Source organism: Bos grunniens, chromosome 6 (assembly GCF_055505025.1).
Source record: "Bos grunniens cultivar Pamir isolate PY7600 chromosome 6, Bosgru_T2T1.0, whole genome shotgun sequence".
Classification (NCBI taxonomy): domain Eukaryota; kingdom Metazoa; phylum Chordata; class Mammalia; order Artiodactyla; family Bovidae; genus Bos; species Bos grunniens.
Genome location: NC_141170.1, coordinates 105942763 through 105967740, shown reverse-complemented (window position 1 = coordinate 105967740; position 24978 = coordinate 105942763). Strand labels below are relative to the sequence as shown.

Below are 24978 nucleotides of genomic sequence, written 5' to 3'. Positions count from 1 at the left end.
AAGATTGCCAGGAGAAATATCAATAACCTCAGATAGGCAGATGACACCACCCTTATGGCAGAAAGTGAAGAGGAACTAAAAAGCCTCTTGATGAAGATGAAAGAGGAGAGTGGAAAAGTTGGCTTAAAGCTCAACATTCAGAAAACGAAGATCATGGCATCTGGTCCCATCACTTCATGGGAAATAGATGGGGAAACAGTGGGAACAGTGTCAGACTTTATTTTTGGGGGGCTTCAAAATCCCTGCAGATGGTGACTGCAGCCATGAAATCAAAAGAGGCTTAGTCCTTGGACGGAAAGTTATGACCAACCTAGATAGCATATTCAAAAGCAGAGACATTACTTTGCCAACAAAGGTCTGTCTAGTCAAGGGTATGGTTTTTCCAGTAGTCATGTATGGATGTGAGAGTTGGACTGTGAAGAAAGCTGAGTACCAAAGAATTGATGCTTTTGTACTGTGGTGTTGGAGAAGACTCTTGAGAGTCCCTTGGACTGCAAGGAGATCCAACCAGTCCATTCTAAAGGAGATCAATCCTGCATGTTCTTTGGAAAGAATGACGCTAAAGCTGAAACTCCAGTACTTTGGCCACCTCATGAGAAAAGTTGACTCATTGGAAAAGACTCTGATGCTGGGAGGGATTGTGGGCAGGAGGAGAAGGGGACGACAGAGGATTAGATGGCTGGATGGCATCAACGACTTGATGGACGTGAGTCTGAGTGAACTCCAGGAGTTGGTGACGGACAGGGAGGCCTGGCGTGCTTCGATTCATGGGGTTGCAAAGAGTCAGACACGACTGATCGACTGAACTGAACTGAACTGAACTGAAAGAAGCCTGAACATTTTATTCTAAGATAAATCTTGAATATAGAATATAGAATAAATCTTGAATCTAGAATAAAATAAATTTTATTCTAAGATAAATCTTGCTTGTCATGAAGTTGAAACTAGGTTCCTTAGTATACAAATCCAGCATTTACAAAGACGGTACCACTGAGAAGCTGGTAGAGGGGTTACAGCCAAGCACGCAAAGTGTTTTAACTTTACAAATAATTAAAATTTATTTGAAATGTTTTATGGAATACAAAATAACAACACAAAAATTCTTTTAATTAACAGCAAGTTTATAAAAGAATATTAAAATGAAATCTAAATATGAGGATGCTTAATTGATTTAATACTCTATAATATTTTACTTCAGTAAAAGTATTTTCAAAATCAGTTTATTTTTTTCAAGATCCACAGTTGGTTTTAACACCACAGGGGAATGTCTCATCTGAATTTTTTTAATAAACTGGTTCATCTACAATACACTTTACAAATGGATATGTAAATGGTAAACCCAATCATCTCTACAACTGATGTATTCCCTTATGGTTATAAAATGGCATCAGCAAATAAAGTATAATCATTTTTAGGTTAATTTCTGGAGATGGTGTTCCAGAGTGCTGCTAATAAGCAAACATGCTTTTTTCATTTCTTTTGGAATTACCATTATATATATCTTAAGGAGGAAGAAGGCAATGGCACCCCACTCCAGTACTCTTGCCTGGAAAATCCCATGGATGGAGGAGCCTGGTGGGCTGCACTCCATGGGGTCGCTAAGAGTCGGCACGACTGAGCAACTTCACTTTCACTTTTATGCATTGGAGAAGGAAATGGCAACCCACTCCAGTGTTCTTGCCTGGAGAATCCCAGGGACGGGGCAGCCTGGTGGGCTGCCGTCTATGGGGTAGCACACAGTCAGACACGACTGAAGTGACTTAGCAGTAGCAGTAGCAGCATACCTTAAGGAATAATTATGAGGTAGAGCTTTCTTCTTTTAAATCAAATTTTAGAACTAACTCAATTTGGTTATGTGTGCATGGGGCCAGGGGAGGGGGAGGTGGAACTATATCTAGAAGATAAAGCTGACACAGCTAAAAAACCCGGTCACTCTTTTAGCAAGCACTTCTTGTGCTGTGTAAATAGCTATGTAATGCCACATGCATCTGCAGTACAAAAGGGAAGAGGACCAACAGATTTGTATATCCCCCCCCAAAAAAGAGGAACAAAAACAAATAGTAGCTATGCCATTATTTCCCTAATTTAATGATACTATCTTAATACGAAGATCAGATGATCCCATCATATGATCAGTTTCAACCAATGATGTCCCCCTGCCGAGCTGGACTCAAGCTAAAGCAATGCAGCACCCAGGCAACTGAGACTCAACAACTGTTGGCAGTCTTCCATCTTAATGATGTGGCTTTGCAATTTTACTAAAGTATAGAAAAAGAAGCTTGAACTAGATACAGAAGCAAGCCAAAGGGAGAACAAGAGAATGGTATGAGTGGTACTTTAGGTAAGCAAAGTTATTAGGTTACAGTATACGCTAAACAAGCACCCCTGGCCAAAAAATAATAGACTGTGTTTCAGAGAACGAAAGATAAAAAAAGATATAATCACAGGAAATTGCTTTATGGCACAGTGTTCCATTTAGACAATTAGAAACAGACTGCAGTAGCTGTCGAAAAGGGAGCCAACTCCCACCAAAATGGTCAATAACATCCTTGATATTATAAAAAAGAATGAACGCATCCTTGAAACAAGGCCATTTAAAGGTCAGGCAGGCAGTATTAAAGTTTTCCCCAGAAGGAAAATAATAATATACGGCAAATGTTATTTGTTTGTATTGCCTCATGACAATCATTTGATCTAACTACTGATGAAATAAGTAGTAACACTGAAATGTAAGGAATCCCTGCACAGTAAGATCTGAACTTAATGTGGGTCCTCAAGTGTCCTTCCAAGAGTGAAGCAAAGATAACAACCCCCAAATGAAAAGGTAGACGCATCTATTACTGAAGAAACAAAAGACATTGAGCACATGGATTATTAAGCCTATGGATCCCCAATGCATCCCTAATCCCATAGCTATGTTTAACAGCTTGTGTACAAACCACTATTTTTATGCTCTGCTAATGTAATATGTCATTTATCATCTTCTGAAATTATTCACTGACCCACTTTGTTAATTAAAGCACTTATAGAAATCTCCTTGCCTTATAGAAACAGACCACCAGCTAAAGGAATAGTTCAGTTCCATCAAGTTGTAAGATTGTTTCTGTCTTAAAGAAAAAAATATTTTAAAAGATAAAGACAATGATTCTCTACTTTACTGTAAATGGAATCAACATTTTGTTCCATTTACTTAACCCTGGTCTTTTAACTTAGTGGCTACAGTCAGAAAAGAAAAGCATAAGATCATTAATGAAAACCAAAAAGTGAATTAAAATTATAATTTTAAAAATTCTGAGACACAGCTCACTGCATGAAGACTCTCAGTATAGTTTTACATGGATCAGTGTCAACCTTTAGAAGGGGAGGGGGGCAGAGTAAATAAAACCTGTGGTTTATTCTTAACCAGAGATCTACAGCAGATACATAAAGTCAGAGAGAAGGCACAGGCTAAAGATCCTGTAGTAGAGGTGATGAACAAGAAGAAAATACTTTAACCCTCCAACCAATCGTTCCTGCTTCTATGACAAGTGTTCAGAGTCACTTGGAGGAATAAAAAAAAAAAACGCCTAGCTTTGAGACTGAATAAAGATATTAAGGAAAAGCAGAAAAATGAAGTGGAGACTTTTTTTTTTGTCTTTACTTGGTTAAGCCAAGGAAATTTGCCCTGCTCAGGCATCTCTTCCCAATGCAGCAAATTTAGGCATGAGCTATAGGCTGCAAACTGAGCTTGGAAATGGTGCAGGGGAATGATGGAGGGAAGGGAGGAGGAAGTTGCCAGCTCTGAGGCTGATGGTTCTACACTGAGCCTCACAAGCAAGGGCCTAAAGGGATGCTCCTCATACCTTTCTTTTCCGTTCCATACGTTCCCTGGGGATTTTCCGTTGTTTTTTCCTCTCTCTCTCCAGGTTTTTCTCCTTTTCATCCAGTTCAGCCTCTCGAACTTTTTTAATAGAAGCAGCAGCGTGAGCCATTTTTGCAGAGGAGAGCAGCAGGAGCAGTTGCGGCAGCTCAGTTTCCACTCCCCAGCAATCCAGGTGATATTAGAGCTAGATGGGGAGGAGATTTTCCCCACCAGGGCAATGGCTGGCAGCCAGAACACTCACAAAATAATCCACTCCGCCCCCGAGCTAGGTCGGAATCTTGCTCCAGCCTCCGCAGCATTCATAATTCACAAGGTACCAAGGTCCGCAGCCAAGCCCCTCCAGGAGCGCACACCTGCACACACGCGGGCATAGGTGGGCGCCCACACTTAGAAATGGTCCCACGGGGAAGGCGGAGCACTAGATTCCGAGCTCTTCAGCCGTTGGATGGCCGCAAGGGCAGACAAGCATCCTACTAGTTGAAAAAGCCTTCCTCTTAGACACACATCACCAATTGGAACGGTCTTTGGGACTCCTCCAGACAGTCTGTGTCTTCCGACTGGAGCCAGGAAGAGGCCACCTCCGTGGAACTGGAAGGGGGTGGGTAGTTGATTGGCGCTTGCAACCACACCTCTATGCAGGGTGAGAAGAAAATGGTGCGGTCTTGCTAAATGACTCGCTGCTGCTGCTGCTGCTGCCGCTACTGCCGTTGCTAGGGCTGCTCTGCTGTAGCACATGACATGAATTCCCCTCTCTTAAATCTCTCAGCCCTTCCCCTCTCCAAGGGTCATTTAAGAGGGAAGAATCAACGCTGCAGTTCGGGGGGAAGACGAGCGCAGTTGGAATCACTTGCCACTGCCAGAGAAACACGGGGGTGAGCCCGTCTGGGAAGGGCTGGGAATACTGTCACGCGTGAGCCCGCATTAGGGAGCTGCGTTAAGCAGGGAATGGAAAGGAGCTGTCAGCGAGTACACAGTATAATCTGGACTCAGCCAGGTTATCCTGGGAGAAAGAGGGGGCCCTCCAAAGAGGGAGAGGAGAGCAGAGGCAGAGAAAGGCAGAGAGAGAGAAGCAGGCCACACCTGAAGTCACTCTCCATCATTCTGAGGCACACAGGTACTCATCATTCATTACCAAAGGCTTTCCTTAAATACAGAATTAACTAACGTGATGAGGTCACGTGGGATTAATATTTCTGGATGTTCCTGCATGTATACCCAAGAAAGAGATGCAATGAAAGGAGAGAAAGGATACAACCTGTTAATTCAAGAAGATGCAGCTCTGTATACTGTTTTAATTGCTTATAGTACCAGTCTTTTTGCTTAGAAGTTTACAATTTTATCTAGGGCCAATAAAATGTCACTCCTTTCTTAATTATTCATCTCTGGACTCTAGAGTCATAACACTGCGTTGAACACAGTGGATTATGGACCCCTCCATCCCTACATATAATCACACGGTTGTCTCATTTTAGAAGAAAATTTTTAACTAGTACTATAATTGCTGACATTTAAACAATAGAATCCTATCCTACTTATATCCTATTATTAGGAAAAAGGTAAAATATTAAAAGTGCTCTTTTACAAAATGGCATATTTTTGTATCCTAATTCTATGACATATCTACCCAGATAAAGGAAAATGTAATGTTTCATTTCCAATACTACATGAAGAGAGTAACTCTTCTGGGAGGGAACATACTAATTTTCTATACTGTGGGTCGTCTCTACGTATTTTACCTATTACAACATAATTTGTAATTTTTCATTTTTACCTAAACTAAGTTGAAAGAAAGGATTAATACAATATCCCATAAGCAAGCAAAATGTCCTTCATGGTAGTTCAGGGAAGTGATCCCCAACCTTTTGGGCATCAGGGACAGGTTTCATGGTAGACAATTTTTCGATAGCCTGGGATGGGGGGGAAGTTTGGGGGATGATTCAACCACATTACATTTATCGTACACTTTATTTCTATTATTATTACATCAGCTCCACCTCAGGTTATTAGGCATTAGATCCTGGAGGTTGGGGACCCCTGATACAGTGAACCCTTCACTTAAATAGGACTCAAAAGTCACTCAAAAAATAGAAATAATTGCCATGGCATGAGGCAGCATTGTATTGGCACCAGGAAGATTCACAGGTCGGTTAACTTTCAGCCAGCATGACTAGTTTTTTTATATATGATGAGCATAACTTTCTCTGACTTGACCAGCTGAAAATTCATCTTCTAAAAAAAAAAAAAAAAAAAACCAGCTTAATAACTCCCTCCTCTGGAAAATCTTGTATGTCTTTACAAAGAACCATACATAGATATTTAAGTTCCTTAACCAGGTGAGTTAAGTCAGCCTTCCACTTGATATAAGATAATTCAAACATTTTCTCCTCTGAGGGTCTTTGAGATAATCATCTGTGATGGTATCAAAGCCGTTGTTAGCAATGAAAGTGGTTCAGTGAGAATAAAAGACTGAAGCACAGGGTGATCCTAATGCCATCTGGCATTCTCTTTTCCTCTAAACATTTTTTTAAATGTTTACAACCAACAAGTCTTACTTGATTTGTGAATATCCTTTTAACTTAATAACATGAATCCCAACAAACTGTACTTGAGTCTCCTAAAGCAGATTCTCTTTAGTGAGAATCTTTCTGGGCTTGTCTGGGATGATGCCTGTCCCACACCCCTTTAGAACCTGCTTATACTGGATCACAATATCTTCTCCTCTCTATAAACCTCCCCAGAGGAAAACGAAAAACCACAAGCACAGCTAGAGAGGAAAGTGGGGAGTTCCTGCTGTTAAAAGCATTTGTTTGTTTCATTAGCCTTTAATGAACTCAATAGACCTACTTGTAAAAGTGGACAATATCAGTTTAATTATCTGATTTTCTACAACCAGGAGAATTACACATTTTTAAAACTACAATCTAACAACTTTACAAAAAAAATTTTTAGGCATAGTTAACAAAGTCTTAATCCTCTAGATTCCCTCCATTTTTCTACAAAAAGTATGAGAGCTCTTTTCTTCATTCTGTCACATGAAGAAAAGGTAATGAATCAGATGTTAGTTTGACATTAATCTTTCACAAAGCACCATGATTGCCAGATCTTTAAAAACAATAATTACACTACTTTGATTACATTTTCTCATAATATCTTTGCATGCAACTCAGGGAGCAAAGTCACCGTGATTTTACAGTTGAGGACCCCAGAAGGCCAGTGACTTGCTCCAGATAGCCCTCCCCAGGAATGGAAGGAAGGCTGAGGTTCCGTGTTCTTAAGTCAGCCCACCTCGGGAGAAGGAACCCACCCAGAAAGCCTCACTATGGGCTCTCCTACTCAAATTACAGGAAATCTTGGACTAGTATGAATACACTTAAATAAAATAAACTGATCACACGTTCTTTTTTAGCCCGTGATTTTTCATTCATCTTTTTCCCAATCACAGAAAGTTTTCTTCCCACATAAGAGGGATAGATGCACATAATCCTTTTTGGAGTGTCAGATCGGACATTCCTATCCAGTGATAATGTTGCCTCTCTACTACTGACTTATTTAATAGTAAACTGTTGAGAAAATCATTTTATAAAATCATTCCTTCTTGTATATTTGTGTTGCTCACACCTTCCTATGATTTTCTATTTGAATGGAAAAAAAAAAAAAGTCTCAATTTTCTGAACAAAGAGAGCAGCATACACTCACCAGCTGACCTCTGCAGAGACAGGGCACCAGGTTCCAGTCCCAGGAGCTCCGGGCCATTTAAATGATGCATGTACCACAAAAAAAGGAGTCTTCCCATCAAGCCTCTAGCAGAGAGAGAATACTGGCTGAATTCTGAACTTGTAACAAAAGCTGCTTCCTTTTACAAAGCATTTTGGCCATCACTGGGATAAGCTTGTGTCTGCCTTCAAAGTAAGGAATGCACTGTCGTTTACATTTAAACTCGAGAGCCAGCTTAGATAGATTGCCCTTCAGAGAGGACATACTTCACTTTAAAGACAGGAGAGAAAACGGCCATTTGCTGTTCTCAGTCTCTAGCATTCCATTGATCCAGAATCCCAAGAAAATCCTCCGCAGACATCAGGCATCAGTCGGGACGTTGTTCAATAACAACTGAGCTAGCCATATGCAGTTTAATCTCCCTGCCTCTGCCCAGCCTCACCCGGGTGAAGCAGCTATACAATTAAACAGCATATCCTGTCACTCCTCCACAGATGGAAAGCGGATGGTGAGTGGGAAAAGAAGCAAAAGGACTACAAAGACTTAAACCATCACCTAATCAGGAAAAATAAAAGGCTCTGCTAACTTGCACTGTGAACCAAGAGTTCATTCTATTCAAGTTCAAGAGTGTTTATCCATATTTAAAAATGTATGTGTGTTCTCAGACAAATGAATGGTCAGGGTAAGGTAAAGTGGACCGAATGAGTGACTACCTTGACATATCACCGCCCAATTTGTTTTGTTGTTGTTTAGTCACTAAGCTGTGTCTGACTCTTTTGCAACCCTATGGACTATAGTCCACCAGCCTCCTCTGTCCATGGGATTTCCCAGGCAAGAATACTTGAGTGTGTTGCAATTTCCTTCTCCAAGGCATCTTCCTGACCCAGGGATCAAACCCGTGTCTTCTGCATTGGCAGGTGGATTCTGTACCACTGAGCCGCCAGAGAAGCCCCCAATCTGTTTTACTCGAGCCAAACCAAAAGTCAATTTGATAACACAAATTAATAAAGCAGAGCTTGCTAGTAATGTAATAGGTCCTACTTTCTGTAGGGAGATGACTTGGTTAAAATTACAATACCCAAATCGTGTCTTCCTTCCACTTCTGCCTGAGGAATGGAAACAGTTTCCATAGCTCAGGATGGGCCTCCCTGGTGACTCAGCGGTAAAAGAATCTGCTGCCATGAAGGAGACTCGAGATCAATCCCTGGGTCAGGAAGATCCCCTGGAGAAGAAAATGGCAACTCACTCCTGTATTCTTGCCAGAGAATTCCATCGACAGAGGGGCCTGGCTACAGTTCATGGGGTTGCAAAAGAGTCCGACACAACTGAGCGACTCAACAACAAAATCATAACTCAGGATGGAGAAGCAGAAGTGGTCCCAAGGCCCTCACCTTCCAGCCTCTGAAACAAGCTCACAGCACTTCTGAGGTTTCCCAGAAACTTTCCAGCTGGTAACAATGGTAAGGGCATAAGGAGTGAAAAACTTCAAGCCACACAAATTATAGGAGATAAATAGCTAACACTTTGTCAGCACAGGCCTTGGCTCTATGAGGACAGTCAGGGGATCGTGGGCAGCAGCCACATCTGTAACAGTGAGAGGTAAGAGGAAAGCAGAGACAGAAAAGGGAAAATCAAAAAAGCCACAATTCAGAAGAAAAAGAGAGACACAAGCCTATCTCTCCCTGAATTTTGCCAACCCTCATCTCCAATCATTCATTCCCCAAGTGCAAATTTAGATGAACAAAGATGACTGTTCCTCAGCCTCACTGGTGAAGATGGGAGCCTGTGGGCACGGGTTGTATTTGCCCATTGTGAAAAACTTCTGACAGAAAATCCCTTCCACTGAGGCTTCTTATTCAAATTTAGTTTCTTGTGCTCAGTTGGACAGGAAATAAAGAAACAAATTCATTCGGGAATCAGAAAAGCCCCACAACACTAAAAATCTGTCTTCCTTTTAATCTACACTATAATACCTTAGATTAAAAGCCTAGGAATTAATCTTAAAAAGCGCTTCTAAAATATTTTTCAAATAAAAACTTTCTCCCCATCCTCACCTCATTACTGCACAGCTTGTCTCTGGTGCCATCTTTTCATCAAATACAGTTACTGGAGGCCCATAAGAGCCAGTCAAGGAGCACTGGGGATCTCGTAGTGAAAATGGCAATCTCTGCCCTCATGGAGAAGAAAATCCAGGTGTTACATATTCTCAGACTTCCTTGCAGCATCTCAGTCTCTTTGTATTGTCTAGTTTCTGGAACTATGAATATTCAAATCTTGACTAGAAAGCTCCTTCCCAAGGTTCACGTGCCTTGTTTCAAGTTTGCAACTATTTCTTAGATATCTTCAAATGTCTTCTCGGGACTACACTCTTCTTTTAATTATTTAAACTTTTATTCTGAAAAACATAACGATCATGGGTAAGAAAGACCCACAGTCTATTAGGGATTGAAATACTGGGGTTAAGTTCTAATCCCTGCTGAAATTTTACTGTTATGTTTTTAACAACATAAAACTTCCCTTTGGGGTTTGTAACAGCTTTTTATAAAAACTCAGAATGTGTTTTTCAACCTTTTTACTTTGGTAAAGTAAAGAACACTGAATTGTGGTTAAAATGTAAAAATGCAATCCCAAGCCTGTTAGTCCTAAAGAACCCTGAAGATATTTTTGTGTGCCTGTTATCCATAAAGGAATTTATATTTTAGAAATTTTATTTTTACTCAGGAATTATTACTTGACAGTAGCTTTAGCATCTCAAAGGAAACAACTTATTGGTAAGGGAGAGGAGTCTGATCACTACTTGAAGGCTTATATCTGTACAATGTCAATTACAGAAGTGCCACTGAGATAGTTTGACAGAACACGTTTTAGTTAGACACAAAAACAGATTATTTTCTTGATTGTGACAAAATTATTTTTAATTCTTATTCTTTGTGTGAATCCAAATTAAGCCATGTGTATCCTAAATTTTTGTGAAATAACATATTTGCATATAAATCAGTAAGGCTTAAAAGCCCATGAGTGGGGGGTTTAAATGAATGGGCTATTATTCTATACTTTTTGTGGACCATGAATTGTAGCCCTCTAACTCATTATTCCTGGCCAGTAAATTATTAGCCAAAAGGTCTCATTGTTTTTCAAAATTAACCATATAAAAAGGGCAAAGTGTAATCTTAGAGTATAAGCAAATAAGATCAAATATCCAATCAGTGATAGACATTTCAGATCTCTGATTTTCCAATCTAATGCATTTATCATTAAAACAGGCACATAAACACTTTCTAGAGTTTCAACAACCACTTTAGTGCCTAGTAGAGTTTCTGTGATACTTCAATAGGTATAAAAGACATAAAATATGTTGTTTCAATAATACAAGCACTTAAAAAAAAAATCCCCTTGTGGCAGAATTGCTGGTACCAGAAAACTGAAGTACCATAAAGTGTTACCATTATATCCATAGGTAGTTAGAAATTTTTATAAAGATCTGGATTATTGTTGCTTCTGGTGCTACTACATATAGTTAGCCATCTCCTCTCTGACTCACTGAGTGTCCATGAACTGTTTCACAAAAAATGTTCTTTTTATTGCAACCTTTGTTTAATTAACCTATAAATAAAATCTGTTGGTAGGCAGTCAATGTTTCTTCCTTTAGGCATGACCAGCACTTTTCATTTTATACTTACTCATGCAAAGTCATAGTCCATGAATAGGGAGCCAAAGTACAAGATTTAACCAAACTTTCTTTGGAAACCACATTTTAGAGGTAAGGCATGGTCAAGTCTTTTCTGTGACCTGGTGAAATCAAATATCACTTTGAAATCAAATCAATCATGGAAATACTAAACACCGACATACACAGTACATGTTTCCAGCTACTGAAACACACTAGCCATGTTGGATGAAATATAAAGAACTTCTTCATAGCAACAAATAACTGACGTGATAACAAGGAATTCCTAGGCAAAACTGAAGGAAAATGGAACCACCGGGAGATAAAATAAGCAGAGAAATTCCTTTTGTTTTCTGAGTGTATTTCCTAGAAAATTTGAACTTTCATTTTGAAAAGTTCATCAGCAAGAGGGCAGAAATCAGGGAACTCTACTCAGTGCTCTGCGGCAAGGAAAGTCAAAAAAGAGGGGATATATTGGATTGGCCAAGAAGTTCAACAAACTTTTTGGCCAACCCAGTATTTATACATACAGCTGATTCACGTTGCTGCTCAGCAGAAACTACCACAACATTGTACAGCAACCACGCTCCAATAAAAAGTAATTTTAAAAAGGAAGGCAGAAATCAAAGAGCAATCAATGTCTATACAAGGTGCAGAATCATTTAAGTACCTCCCCACAACAAAAAGCTACATTCTCAAGCTAAGAATAGAATAATAAATAAGCAGCCCTGTTCAGCAGAGGTTTTATTGCCTGGAGTTTGAACAAAACTCAAACCCTGAACTTGGATCAGGGTGATTTCCAAATGATTTGTGACCACAGAACCTGGGAGAACTAAATACGTATCTTCTCTGAAGAAGTTACCTTCGTCCTTGGCCTCAAATTATCTACATAAATTAATTTTTCAAGTACCTGCCTGCAATCAAAGACAACCAAACATACAGCAAAAACCACAGAGCAGAGAGACAGACCTATAAAGACTTGAACAAAAGGCAACTATGAACAAGGCACAGACACAAAAGAGATAAATTAAAGGAAAAAATAATCAGTTCTGGTTCCCCAAAGTAGCATTACGTAGATTAGAAGTTAAATAATCTGAACTCTTCAAGCACAGTCTTATCTCATTTTTTTCTGTACCCTTCCACCAAACTACACTATTTGCATAAGAACAAATAGCAATAAATGTTAAATAAATGGGCAATATAAGCATCAAATGAATTGTAGAAGCAATATGTACTATAGGACTTTAGAACAATATACTATTTCTTAATAAAAAGTTTTAACAGTGAAGTAATAGATCTTAGTAAAGAATTGCATCCTTAAATATTTGATAATTCAAAAATGGCACCAAAATCTAATAAATACATGTTACTGAAAAAATACAATAGAAATACTTTTCACAAGTTACAAGTTTTATATAAAAAACAAACTTGATAGCTTAGGTAGAAACTTTAGACAATGTTCAACCAAACTTTGTAAAATAGAAACAACTATAGAGAGTTTTTTCGGAGAAGGCAATGGCACACCACTCCAGTACTCTTGCCTGGAAAATCCCATGGATGGAGGAGCCTGGCAGGCTGCAGTCCATGGAGTCTCGAAGAGTCGGACATGACTGAGCGACTTCACTTTCACTTTTCACTTTCACGCATTGGAGAAGGAAATGGCACCCCACTCCAGTGTTCTTGCCTGGAGAATCCCAGGGACGGGGGAGCCTGGTGAGCTGCCGTCTATGAGGTCACACAGAGTCGGACACGATTGGAGTGACTTAGCAGCAGCAGCAGCAGCATAGAGAGTTTTTAATGTTTCAAGTCTGTGATACATTTAGATTTCAGTGTCTTCAGAGAAAGGGAATGAGTTTTCTTCCTCCCCTCATTTCTTAAAAAAAACATAGAGTAGAAGTTCTAACACACCTTTACTTAATAAAATGTCTCTATGCTCTCTATGAATACTGACTAATGCTCACTGTGTATTAAAAGCTTGTAGCTTATTAGCTCTTGAATATTATGTGTATATTTTTCTCCCACCAGTAAAGTTGTATGCTTACCAAAAGCCAGGTATGTTTACTACTAATCTTTTTAATCTCAGTTGTAACTTTATTGCAATTATATAATATAAATTAATAAATCTTTTCTAATGAAATATGGGTGCAAAAGAGTTGTTTCATGAAAATTAACATAAATGCTTTGTAAGAACTTGATGAAGATGAATCCTAACAAATATTACTGTTGAATTATAGGTATAATTATTAAACTTGCTGAAACAAATGTAAAAGATGGGGGAAGTGGCTTTAAAAATCTAGAAATCATACAAGCAGATTGTTTTGAAAATGTCTTTAAATTCTGACTCCAATTAAAAGATATCAAACTGGAAAATAGAGATGAGACAATACCTATGAGTATGTATTGTTAAAAAAGATAAGGTGAAGCCCCAAACAGTGGCAAGTTCGTAAACAAAATATTCTTAGATGAAATGTTATGATCTTACATCAAACCATCGGTAAGAAAAATTCCAATGTATACATTTCAAGTTAAAATAAAATGTTTTAAATATGTATATATCATTGTTTTTGATTCTCCACATTAACCATCTTTTTGTTTTTTTACTAAGGGATTAAATAATAGTTTTGATAATGTTACAAAATAAAGTTTCTTTTGTGTGGTAAAGGGTCTTGAGTTTGGGTTTTGAATTCCAACTTTGGCCTTATAACTTTGGGTATATTATCTAGTCTACAAAGACTTCAATCTTCCTTTTAAAAAATATAAATGGGGATAATGTCTATCAAATAGAATCAAGAGAACTCGTGCACATATAACATCTGTTCTGAGGGAAAAAAAAGAAAAACATGAATATAAAAGCATGAAAGGGAAGCAAATTCAACTGTAAAACACAAACACAGGAAATAGGACATGAGATAGAATAACCCTTCAAAATAGTGTGTGTAGATAGAAAATGCTGATCACTTTGGATAACCAACATCATTAATAAACTCACACTTCTCAGGACTATATGTATAATGAAAGCCAACACAGTCCTTGTAACACAGAATAAATCTTAAAGTCAATGAACACGTGCTATGGTCTGAATGTTTGTTCCTTAACCCCAAAATTCACAGGTTGAAATCTTAATACCAAATGTAATGACATTATCAGGTGGGCCTTCAGGAGGTTAATTAGGTCATGAGTGAGATCAATGCCCTTATAAAAGATACCCCAGAGAGCTCCCTGCCTGCCTTCCACCATGGGGGAATACAGCGAGAAGCCTGCCACCTGGAAGTGGGCCCTCATCTCATCTGACCGTGTTGGAACCCTGATCTCAGACTTCCAGACTCCAGAACTGTAATAATGCATTCCTGTTGCTTATAAGCTACCCAGTCTGTATTTTGTTATAGTACCTTGAATAGATAACACATGTGCCTCGGAAAGTATTCATTAGCCCCTATAAAAGCACGACTTTTTAGAGTTGTATTGCTTAAATGAGTTAAGTACCAAAGACTTAGACCAGGCCTCAATCAGAATAAAGGGACATCCTACAAAAGCTTCACTCTGATTGGAAAAACAAAGAACAATTACCATCTGGCTACTGGGGAGGCACAGTTCCAAATGGAAGGTTCTGTAACGATTCTTTTGTAAATAGATTTATAACCAAGGCAAAGTAATAAACAGGTAGGAGATAGAATGCTTTTTCACTCTCATAATTAATCGCTAAAATTCAATTTTAGTAAAGAGCAACAACTACACAGTCTATCCGTTTGGCACGCCTATGAAATACTGTGATAAAAATCGGTCAAAATAAATGCCTTTGCCTCCTACTGTACAGCACAGGGAATTCTGTTCAATGTTATGTGGCAGGCTGGATGGGAGGGGAGTTTTGGGGGAGAATGGATACATGAATAGGTACAGCTGAATCCCTCCACTCTTCATCTGAAACTGTTCATCTTGTTCGTCTGAAATTGTTAATCAGATATACTCCACTTTAAAATAAATAGTTTTAAAAAAAAGTCTTTTCCATTCCTAAGATTGGAAATAAAACTGCCATCTTTCCTGAAACAAAACAAACAAACAAACAAACAAGACATACAACCACACAGTAGGAATTATAATTGAAGACAAAACCTGTGTGAGGAACTTTCGTAACTCGCACATTATTCTGCTTATATTTTTTCCTGCAGTGTCAGCATTAGGATTTTCACAGAGGGAAAAATATTTACGACACTACTCAAGAAGAGCTGACTTTGAATTTGGAAGAATATTTTTGGATAAATCAGAGCCGAGAGTTTCGATTATCTTCCTCACCTCACTGGGGTTTCTGCAGAGGCATTCAGGGGCTCTTCTGAAATTAAAGCAGCTCCACGTGTATCTCCTCTATGTGTTGGAAAACTCCATTTTAGGAAAAGGATCTGGTGCTTAAACAGACAAACAAAAACTAGAAAACTGAAATCTAGTGTGCTTGTGCTCAGTCTTGTCTGACTCTGAGATGCCATGGACTGTAGCCCGCCAGTAGCTCCTCCTGACTGTAGCTCCTCTCTCCATGGAATTTTCCAGGCAAGAATACTGGAGTGGGTTGGCATTCCCTTCTCCAGGGTATCTTTCCAACCCAGGGGTCAAACCCACATCTCTTGCATCTTCTGCATTGGCAGGTGGATTCTTTACCACTGAGCCACCTGGGATCAAAACATTCAATTCCTCAAATAATACTTTAGAGCAACTGGATTTAATAGTTTATATCAGAGAAATAAACTATGTAAATTTGTAGTCATGTGTGTAAATAGAAATTGATAGAGTTTGGCAGCCCTCTGCTGGCTGAAAGATATTAAATCCAGTTGCTCTAAAGTATTATTTGAGGAATTAAATGTTTTCATAAGGATTACAGGACTCCTTTAATGCTTACTATATGCATATTTTTGTTTAGTGGATATTTTCTGTTATTGCAGAAGAGAGACAGGAAATATCCTCTCTGCCAAGCCATGTAATGTAACATCTAACTAGAAGAATATAATGGAGATTATTACTAAAATACCTTGCAGTTTTCTTAAAAACAGAAATTGAAAAAAGCAAGTAAAATTTGCAGACAACAAATATATTTGAAGGTTCTCAGTTGTCAAATCCCAAACCAAGATTTCTCTTAATTAAAAATTACCTGTTGATGGAGTCTTAAACTGTCTAGTAATATGCACTGTCAGATCTAATCTTACATACATTTGACTAATAAAATATAATCAGGCCTTTTGCTTAGAGTAAGTAAATTTCTAAACATGATGGTAGAATCACTTTAGAATATTCAACTGTTAGTTTGGATGTGCAATTTCTGAAGCAAGCCAGGTCCTAGAACAATACTATTTTCACAAAACCTGTTTCACAAATCAACTTTCATGCTTATTAAACCCAATTGGAAAATTATTTGTTGTATATTTTGAAGCCTTAATAGTAAGCCTTAAAAATGAATGAGCCTTGAAATAGTCTCTTTAAATCTTGGATTAATTTCTGGTTAATTCATTGGAAGGACTGATGTTGAAGCTGAAACTCCAATACTTTGGCCACCTCATGCAAAGAGTTGACTCATTGGAAAAGACTCTGATGCTGGGAGGGATTGGGGGCAGGAGGAGGAGGGGACGACAGAGGATGAGATGGCTGGATGGCATCACCGACTCGATGGACATGAGTTTGGGTGAATTCCGGGAGTTAGTGATGGACAGGGAGGCCTGGTGTGCTGCAGTTCATGGGGTCGCAAAGAGTAGAACACGACTGGGTGACTGAACTGAACTGAATTTTATTTCACATATCCAATCTTTTCAAAATCCCATCTTCCTGTTGTATCACTGAGGATGGGATATGCCCAGCCTCTGTCATTACTGCTTCCCAAAACTAACTGATAAGGTTTTGCCCAGTCCACAGTCTTCAATGTTCCCATCCTCACAGCAGAGGCCACTTGATGTTCACTTTCAAATTTTTTTCATCTTGTCCCAAGGCAAAAGGGTTTAGGAATTAATTTCCAATTATCTAAAATGCAGGACCAACTCACTTTTATATCTCAGTTTAGATAACTTGGTTTATGCTTTAATGTCAAAATTTAATCTCAACCTGGGGTAGTAAAATTATGACTTCAGAAGTGCTACTGACAGGGATTCCCTGGTGGCTCAGATGGTAAAGAATCCACCTGCAAGCAGGAGACCTGCGTTCCACAGTTGCCTGTCACCAACTGCCCATCATTCTACCAAATACCGGGAACAACCCTCCTCCCAAATTTCCATCTCCATGCCTTACCTATCTGCTGGGACACCCCTGTCACACACATTAGATCCTCTCAGTATGTTTGGATTATCACCTATTTCCTGAGGCCATTTTCTACCACCACCCTAACTACTGAGTACACCAAGTCTCACTGTTTTCTGTTTCTGCTGCTCACTGTTCCTAATGGGACACGGCTGGAGGAGTCCCAAGGTACGGTGCTTACTACCAAAATAATGTTCTTCACCTTCACCCACTATATTTTATTTCATTTATATTCAATCACATGACACTTCACTTGATTTTTTTAACGATCCTCCCTTGTCCTCCAGTTTTTCCTTCATTATATCTGCTTTTCACTCTTCTTCAAAACAACTGTCCAGATTTATGAAGCTCTTTTGTGATATTAAAGTTTTCAATTTTCTTTTTAAGGTGAAAGTCTGCTTTTCCTTTTCTCCTTATTTCCCAACTGAAAAGTCCCATGATGTCTTCATCAAATCATAAATCACTAACTTTTGGGGGGAAAGACTATGACATTTCCCCTGGGGAACAGTAACATGAAGTAGGGGTTACATTCTTAGCTTGATACTGAAACAAGAACCAGACTAGGGGACTGATCACGTGGGCAAAGCGGGTTTACCCTTCAATCTGCTTCTAACGTTAATACTCATCACAGCCCAAGTCTCTTAGAGCCTTGATATTTTAAAAAGCACTGCCCAAGTCAGCATTTTGTCTGTTTTCCAAGGACAAGAATGAGAGGCATGTAGGAGGATAGGGACAAAAATGACAATTCATATTTTTTAACTTCCTAAAATCTTTTACTATAAAACTAGGCTTAAACATCTTCCTCTTATTTTGTAGTTAAATAAACATTCATATGTTTATAAATATTGAATAAACGTTCAATATTTCATGAAAAATTTATGCAATATCCTTAAAAATGACTAATGGATACATCTAATGTATATACTCTATCAACTTAATACAGCTGACTTTTAAAACAGTGGCAATAAAAGCTAATATTCCTAAATGAGAATCAACCATTCAAGGCACAAATTATATCCAGGAATGCATTTCCAGAAATCTTACATGCTCAAAAGTACTAAGCATTACTTTAACTGGATTTTGCTTAGTGTCAAGCAAGATTCTAGATTATTTAAGTCATTTATAGTAAATTCACAATGATGCATATACTGGAGCAACTTTTGATTACTTCCAAAAACTGCTTTTAAAATGTCACTTATATTCTTTTTTATCTCAAAAACGTTTTCTACTTAGAAGAAATCTTCAGTCTTAGATATCACTATGTTTAAAACTACCTTTAACTATATTTAACACTACATTTAATGCTACATTTAAAACATTTGATGTTTTTGTACCACAAATGCTATCAAAGTTGCCATCAATTCCTGGCCAGGTAAGCATTTACTTCTTAGCTTTTAATGCCATGTCTTTTCTTCTATGAATGTTATAAAAAATTAAATAAGTGGAAAAATATGAGAAATTTCAAGTCATCATGACATAAGCCATGTCAAGTATTTATGTTCCAAATTGAGGCCAGTTTCATTTTATGTAATGGGTTCCAGCAAATCACACTGCAAAGAGAGCTCTATTTGTGACTTAACCCATCAGGAGTAGACAAAACAAGGATGTATTCACATGGGTTTGACAAAACAGATAATATTTTATTACTGATTCTTCTAAGTAGATGAAGGTAAGTAAATTAATATAAAAAAGAAGAAAAGTAATTCTATGAAGGACAGTAGAAAATAACTGGACATGTGTTGCATTAACTTTTTCTTTTGCCCTGTTCCATTCTCCCTGCCTGCCCTCTCCATGTGTCATACGTTTCTTTTGGCTCAAAAAAAAAAAAAAAAAAAAGAGAGAGAGAGAAAAATTAGATAGGGGAGGATAAGTTGGAGTAGAACAGAAAATGCAGTCATTCTCTGGGGACAATACAAAGGTGAAAAGGATAAAGACGAGGATGTCCTAGAAATTCAGTTCAGTCTAGTTATGTGCCTTCAAAATACCTTCCTAAGTTACCAGTGACCCCCATGTTGCCAAATCTAACAGAGGGCTGACAGTCCCCATATTACCTGACTTTCAAACAGTATTTCATATACCTGAATATTCCTTACTCGTTTGGAAAACTCTCTTTCCTCGGTTCTGGCTCTAGAAACTTCTGTTCTTCCCCGCATCATTTTAGCTATGTTTCAGCCTCCTTTGAGGTGTCCTCCTTATCCATTATCTGAACTCACATGTTCAGACCTGTCCTGGGGTCTTACCTCTTCTCATGCTACACATATTCCCCAGCAGCAGCATCTACCCAGCAGCCAGCCAACACCCTGGGAATTGTCCACATTTAATCTATCTTGTACCTGTGCTTTCTCACCTAAATGTATCTTCGACTATATGTTCCTTGCATCCCTTCATTATCACTGCCTCTCACCAAGGCAATCACAATAGCTTCTTATTAACTCCCCACTTTCCCTCCATCCCTCCTCCCTTCCTCTCAGTAAAAAGGTGTCAAAGTATACATTGTATCCTGCTTAGCAAATGCCTAAACAGTTCCAAGGAATTCACACTGAGATTAGCAACAAAGTCTTCATGATCTGGCTGTTCTTTGCTCCTCTCTCCTGACTCTGCTCCAGTGACCTGATCTTACTTCAGTCCCTGTCCCTGTGTGTGACAAGCCTTGTCCCACCTGAGGACATCTACTTCCCTCTGCCTAGAATGGTGTCTTCATTCTTCTCCCCACTTATCTTTTAAACCACAGATTCAGTGTTACTTGCTTATAGTAGGTTCCTCTGATAACTTTCTCAACCAAGCCAAATTAGGTTTTCTTACAAAACTCTCTTATAACAATCTGTATTCTATTTTATAGCATTTATCACAACTTACAATGATCCAGTTAATTAGGTTCCTATTTGGTTAATGTCTTCCCCTCCCCCCCAATGAGATGTAAACTCCATGAAGGCAAGTTCCTGGTGCCACAAAACTAAGAATATTGAAAGGATGTTTGATTTTGTCAAACATTTCTTCTACATCTATTGATATGATCATATAATATTTTTGCTTTAGTCTATTGATGTAATGGATTATTTTAATTGATTTTTCACTACTGAAATAACCTTGTATACCATCGTTTTACTTTGTCAGTATTTTTATTAAAGATTTTCACATCTATTTTCAAGACAGATATTGGTCTGCAGTCTTCCTTTCTTGTCATGTCCTTAATCAGATTCTGGTATCAGGGTAATGCTGGCCTCATAGAATGGTTTAGGGTGTGCTCTCTCTTTATATTTCCTGGAAGAGACTGTAGAGAATTGATATTATTCCCTCCTTAGATGTTTTGTTGACTTCATCAGTGAAATCATCTGGGCCTGATGCTTTCTTATTGAACAAATATTATTGATATAATTTTTTAATAGATATAGGTTTATTCATAGGCCCAGGTGGTACAGTCATAAAGAATCAGCCTGTAAATGCAGGAGACACAGGTTTGATCCCTGGGTCAGGAAGATCCCCTGGAGGAGAAAATGGCAGCCCACTCCAGCATTCTTGCTGGGAAAATCCCAAGGACGGAGGAGCTTGGCAGGCTACAGTACATAGGGTTGCAGAGAGTCAGATACAACTGAGCGTGCACACACAGGCTTATTCATACTATCTATTTTTCCTTATATGAGTTTTGGTAATTACATTTTTCAGTGAGTTGATCAATTTCTTTTTTCAATAAAAAAATGTTTCTTTATTGTCCTTTTAATGTACATGGGGTCAGTAATGATAGTCCCTCTTTCATCTGTGATGTTAGTAATTTACGTCTTCCCTTTTTTTCCCTCTTGGTTAGCCTGGTTAGAAATTTTAAAAATTATTTATTTATTTTTGGCTGTAGGAGGTTTTAATTGTGGCTGGTGGGCTTGATTGTCCATTGGTACGTGGGATTTTTAGTTCCCCAACCAGGGATCAAACCCACATCTGGACAACTAGGGAAGTCCCAAGCATTAGAATTTTATCAATTTTATTGATCTCCTCAAAGAACCAGTTTTTGGTTTGGTTGATTTTCTGTATTGTTTTACTATTTTCAATTTCACTAACTTCTGCTCTAGTTTTTATTATTTCTTTTCTTCTGCTTGCCTGAGGTTTATGTTGCTCTTCCTCCTACAGCTTCCTAGGGTGGCAGCCTAGATTACTGGGTTTTGGATTTTCTTTTCTAAAACTGCATTCAAGGCCATAAATGTCCTTCTAAGCACTGTTCTTGCTGTTTTGTTTTGTTCATCTGGATTTTTAACTTTTCAAAAGAAACTCAACATGTATTACACATATGCATGAGTGTGTGCATGTGTGCTCAGCAATGTTGGGCTCTTTGCAACACCTGTAGCCCACCAGGCTTCTCTGTCCGTGGAATTTTCCAGACAAAAATACTGGACCAGGTTACCATTTTCTTCTCCAAGGGATCTTCTCAACCCAAGGATTGAACCCTTGTCTTTTGCATCTCCTGCATTGGCCAGCAGCTTCTTTACCAGCTGAGCTACCAGGAAAGCCCCTATTACACACATAGGCAAATACAGAAAAGCAATATAAATTCTGAAACATGGATAGAATTTAATGATCACTAAGATATGTTAGACCTGTGTAACACTTTATTCAAATCATACATGTATATATGCTTATGTGTATGTACAAAAGAAAAATGCCTATAGCTTTCTTGGTTTTTTCCTCTGAGCTAATGGCTAATTGAAATTTCAAAATTAGCATTCTAAAAGGTAAAATGATTAGCAGTTCTCAAATATCTGCAGCATATGATGTTACTGAATCTGTCTACATTTCTCTTGATTGTATCTAAAAACTAATTTCCCTTCAAACTGGATCAGCCTTAGGCAAAAATTAGAACATTTTTTCAACCACATAATGCTTCCTGAAATAAATGTGTACCAAAAGCAGATAGCTCTGAGAATGATCTAAACATTAATTGATTCTGATAAATTGATTTTTAACCAATAGGATTTTTTTTTTAAATGACTGCTTGCAACTTTTCAAAGTGTCCTTAATGACAAGGCATGAAAACCCCTTCCAACTGCTAGATATGATGACTACAGTGTAAGCCATTATTCCAGGCTATGAGGAAGAAGACTCATGGTGAGGATAGCTGGGCAAAAAGATTAAAGGACCCTGGATTCCTGGCCCAGTGGAGTACCTCATTAGCCCCAGATTATTTTATGTGAAAGAGAAATAAACTTCTATCTCATTTAGGCCACTATTACTATGAATTTTTAATGGTTCCAGCGATAAATCAATCAGTAAACTAACTAATCCTAATTAATGACGAGATTTACCTGCAATTCAGGAGACTCAAGTTCAGTCTCTGGGTAGGGAAGATCCTCTGGAGAAGGGAAAGGCTACCCACTCCAGTATTCTTGCCTAGAGAATCCCATGGACAGAGGAGCCTGATGGGCTAAAATACAACTGAGCAACTGACACTTTCACTTTTCAGGGAACTTTCAGGTTAAAAACAAAAAACATCTCATTCAATCTCTTCAGCAAGTGGTGCTGGAAAAGTTGGACAACTGCATATAAATTATTGAAGTTAAAACACTCCCTCACACCATATTAAAAAATTAACTCAAAATGGCTTAAAGACTTAAACGTATGACATGACACTGTTAAATTCCTAGAAGAAAACGTAAGCAAAACATCTCTCTCATAAATCACGGCAATACTTTCTTAGATCAGTCTCCCAAAGAAAAGAAATAAAAGCAAAAATAAACAAATGGGACCTAATCAAACATATAAGCTTTTGCATAGCAAAGGAAACTATAAACAAAATGAAAAGACAACCCACAGAATGGGAGAAAATATTTGCAAATGATGTGACTGTCAAGGGATTAGTCTCCAAAATAAATGAGGAGCTTATGCAGCTCAATATAAAAAGAACAAACAACCCAATCAAATAATGGGCAGAAGATTTAAATAGATATTTCTCCAAAGAATACATACAGATGGCCAATAAGCACATGAAAAGATGCTCAACATCACTCATTATTAGAGAAATGCAAATTAACATTACAATATATTATCACCTTACATGAGTCAGAATGGCCATCATCAAACAAAATCCACAAATAATAAATGCAGGAAAGGGTGTGCAGAAAAGGGAACCCTCTTACATTGTTGCAGGGAGTATAAACTGGTGCACTCACTGTGGAAAACAGTACAGCGGTTCCTCAAAAAACTAAAAATAGAATTACCATATGATCCAACAATCCCACTGCTGGGCATACACCTGGAAAAGATGGAAACTCTAATTTGAAAAGATACATGCACCCCAGTGTTCACACCAGTACTGTTTACAAAGGCCACCTACGTGTCCATCAACAAATGAATGGATAAAGAAGATGCGGTACATATATTCAACAGAGTATTAGTCACAAAAAAGAATAAAACATTGCCATTTTCAGCAACATGGATGGACCTAGATATTATCATACTAAGTGAAGTAAGTCAGACAGAAACAGACAAATATCATGTGATATCACTTATATGTGGAATCTTAAAAAAGGTCACAAATGAACTTGTGTATAAAACAGAAACATATTTATAGACATAGAAAGCAAACTTATGGTTACCAAAAAGGAAAAGGGGATAAATTAGGAGATGGGAATTAACAGATATATGCTCCTATATACAAAATAACATGTACCTAATATATAGTTCAAGGAGCTATGTTTAATATCTTGTAATAACCTATAATGGAAATGAAGCTGGAAAAGAATCTGAAAACCTATATTTATATCTGTATCTATATATATATCAGATATCTCTATATGTAAGACACATATAAGATACATTTACAGAGCGAGAAGATATCTGAATCACTTTGCCACACATCTGAAACTAACACAATATTGTAAATAAATATACTGCAACAATTAAAAATAAAATAACTCATTCAAATAGAAAAAGGAGTGATTCACAGAAGATTCATGCAGTAACAAGGTCATCTTCAGGAAACAGGAAGAGCTGGCAGCTGTCACAGAAATTTAACTCCCCGTCAGCTCCTGAGTCCTCTCATATTTGAACTTTACAGAAAGAACCGGAATGAAATTTGTAAGACACTGGGGCACAAGCTACACCGCTTTGGCTGCCATTCCCCGTTTGGCACAGTGGGAAATGCGTTCCAATCAGTTCCTTGGTACCTCAAGGGCACTGAGGCCTCAGTGGAGCCTGGTGATAGAGCAGGGGGCAGTGGAAGGAAAGGAGTGATGTGCTCAGAAATCTTTCAACAGCCAATGAGCTGGCTCACCAGACTTGATGACGGACACTGGTTAGACCACACCAGTGATCCCTCCCTTCCTTAAACACAAGAGTGGCGAATGAGGGCAAGGACAGAAGGCTTCTCAGGAGACTGAGATGGGGATATGGGTCATTAAAGACCAGTGACTATTAAACTGACTTCATTTGTATCCACGGCTGGTGAGGCCTAAAAAAGTTTGGAACCCAGATGCGGTTTCCATCA

At 38.3% G+C, this 24978-nt stretch overlaps 1 protein-coding gene and 1 long non-coding RNA gene across 8 annotated transcripts in view; both read right to left on the bottom strand.

Annotated features, from left to right (window-relative positions):
* ANK2 (ankyrin 2) overlaps positions 1 to 24978 on the bottom strand; it is a 584595-nt gene that overhangs the window by 279371 nt on the left and 280246 nt on the right. The gene's annotated exons all lie outside the window — the stretch shown is intronic.
* Positions 5962 to 9751, bottom strand: LOC147371164 (uncharacterized). Its single transcript, XR_015165936.1, has 3 exons — positions 9631 to 9751; positions 7559 to 7662; positions 5962 to 6091 (listed from the first exon to the last, which is right to left on the bottom strand). It is a non-coding gene; the product is annotated as an uncharacterized LOC147371164 (long non-coding RNA).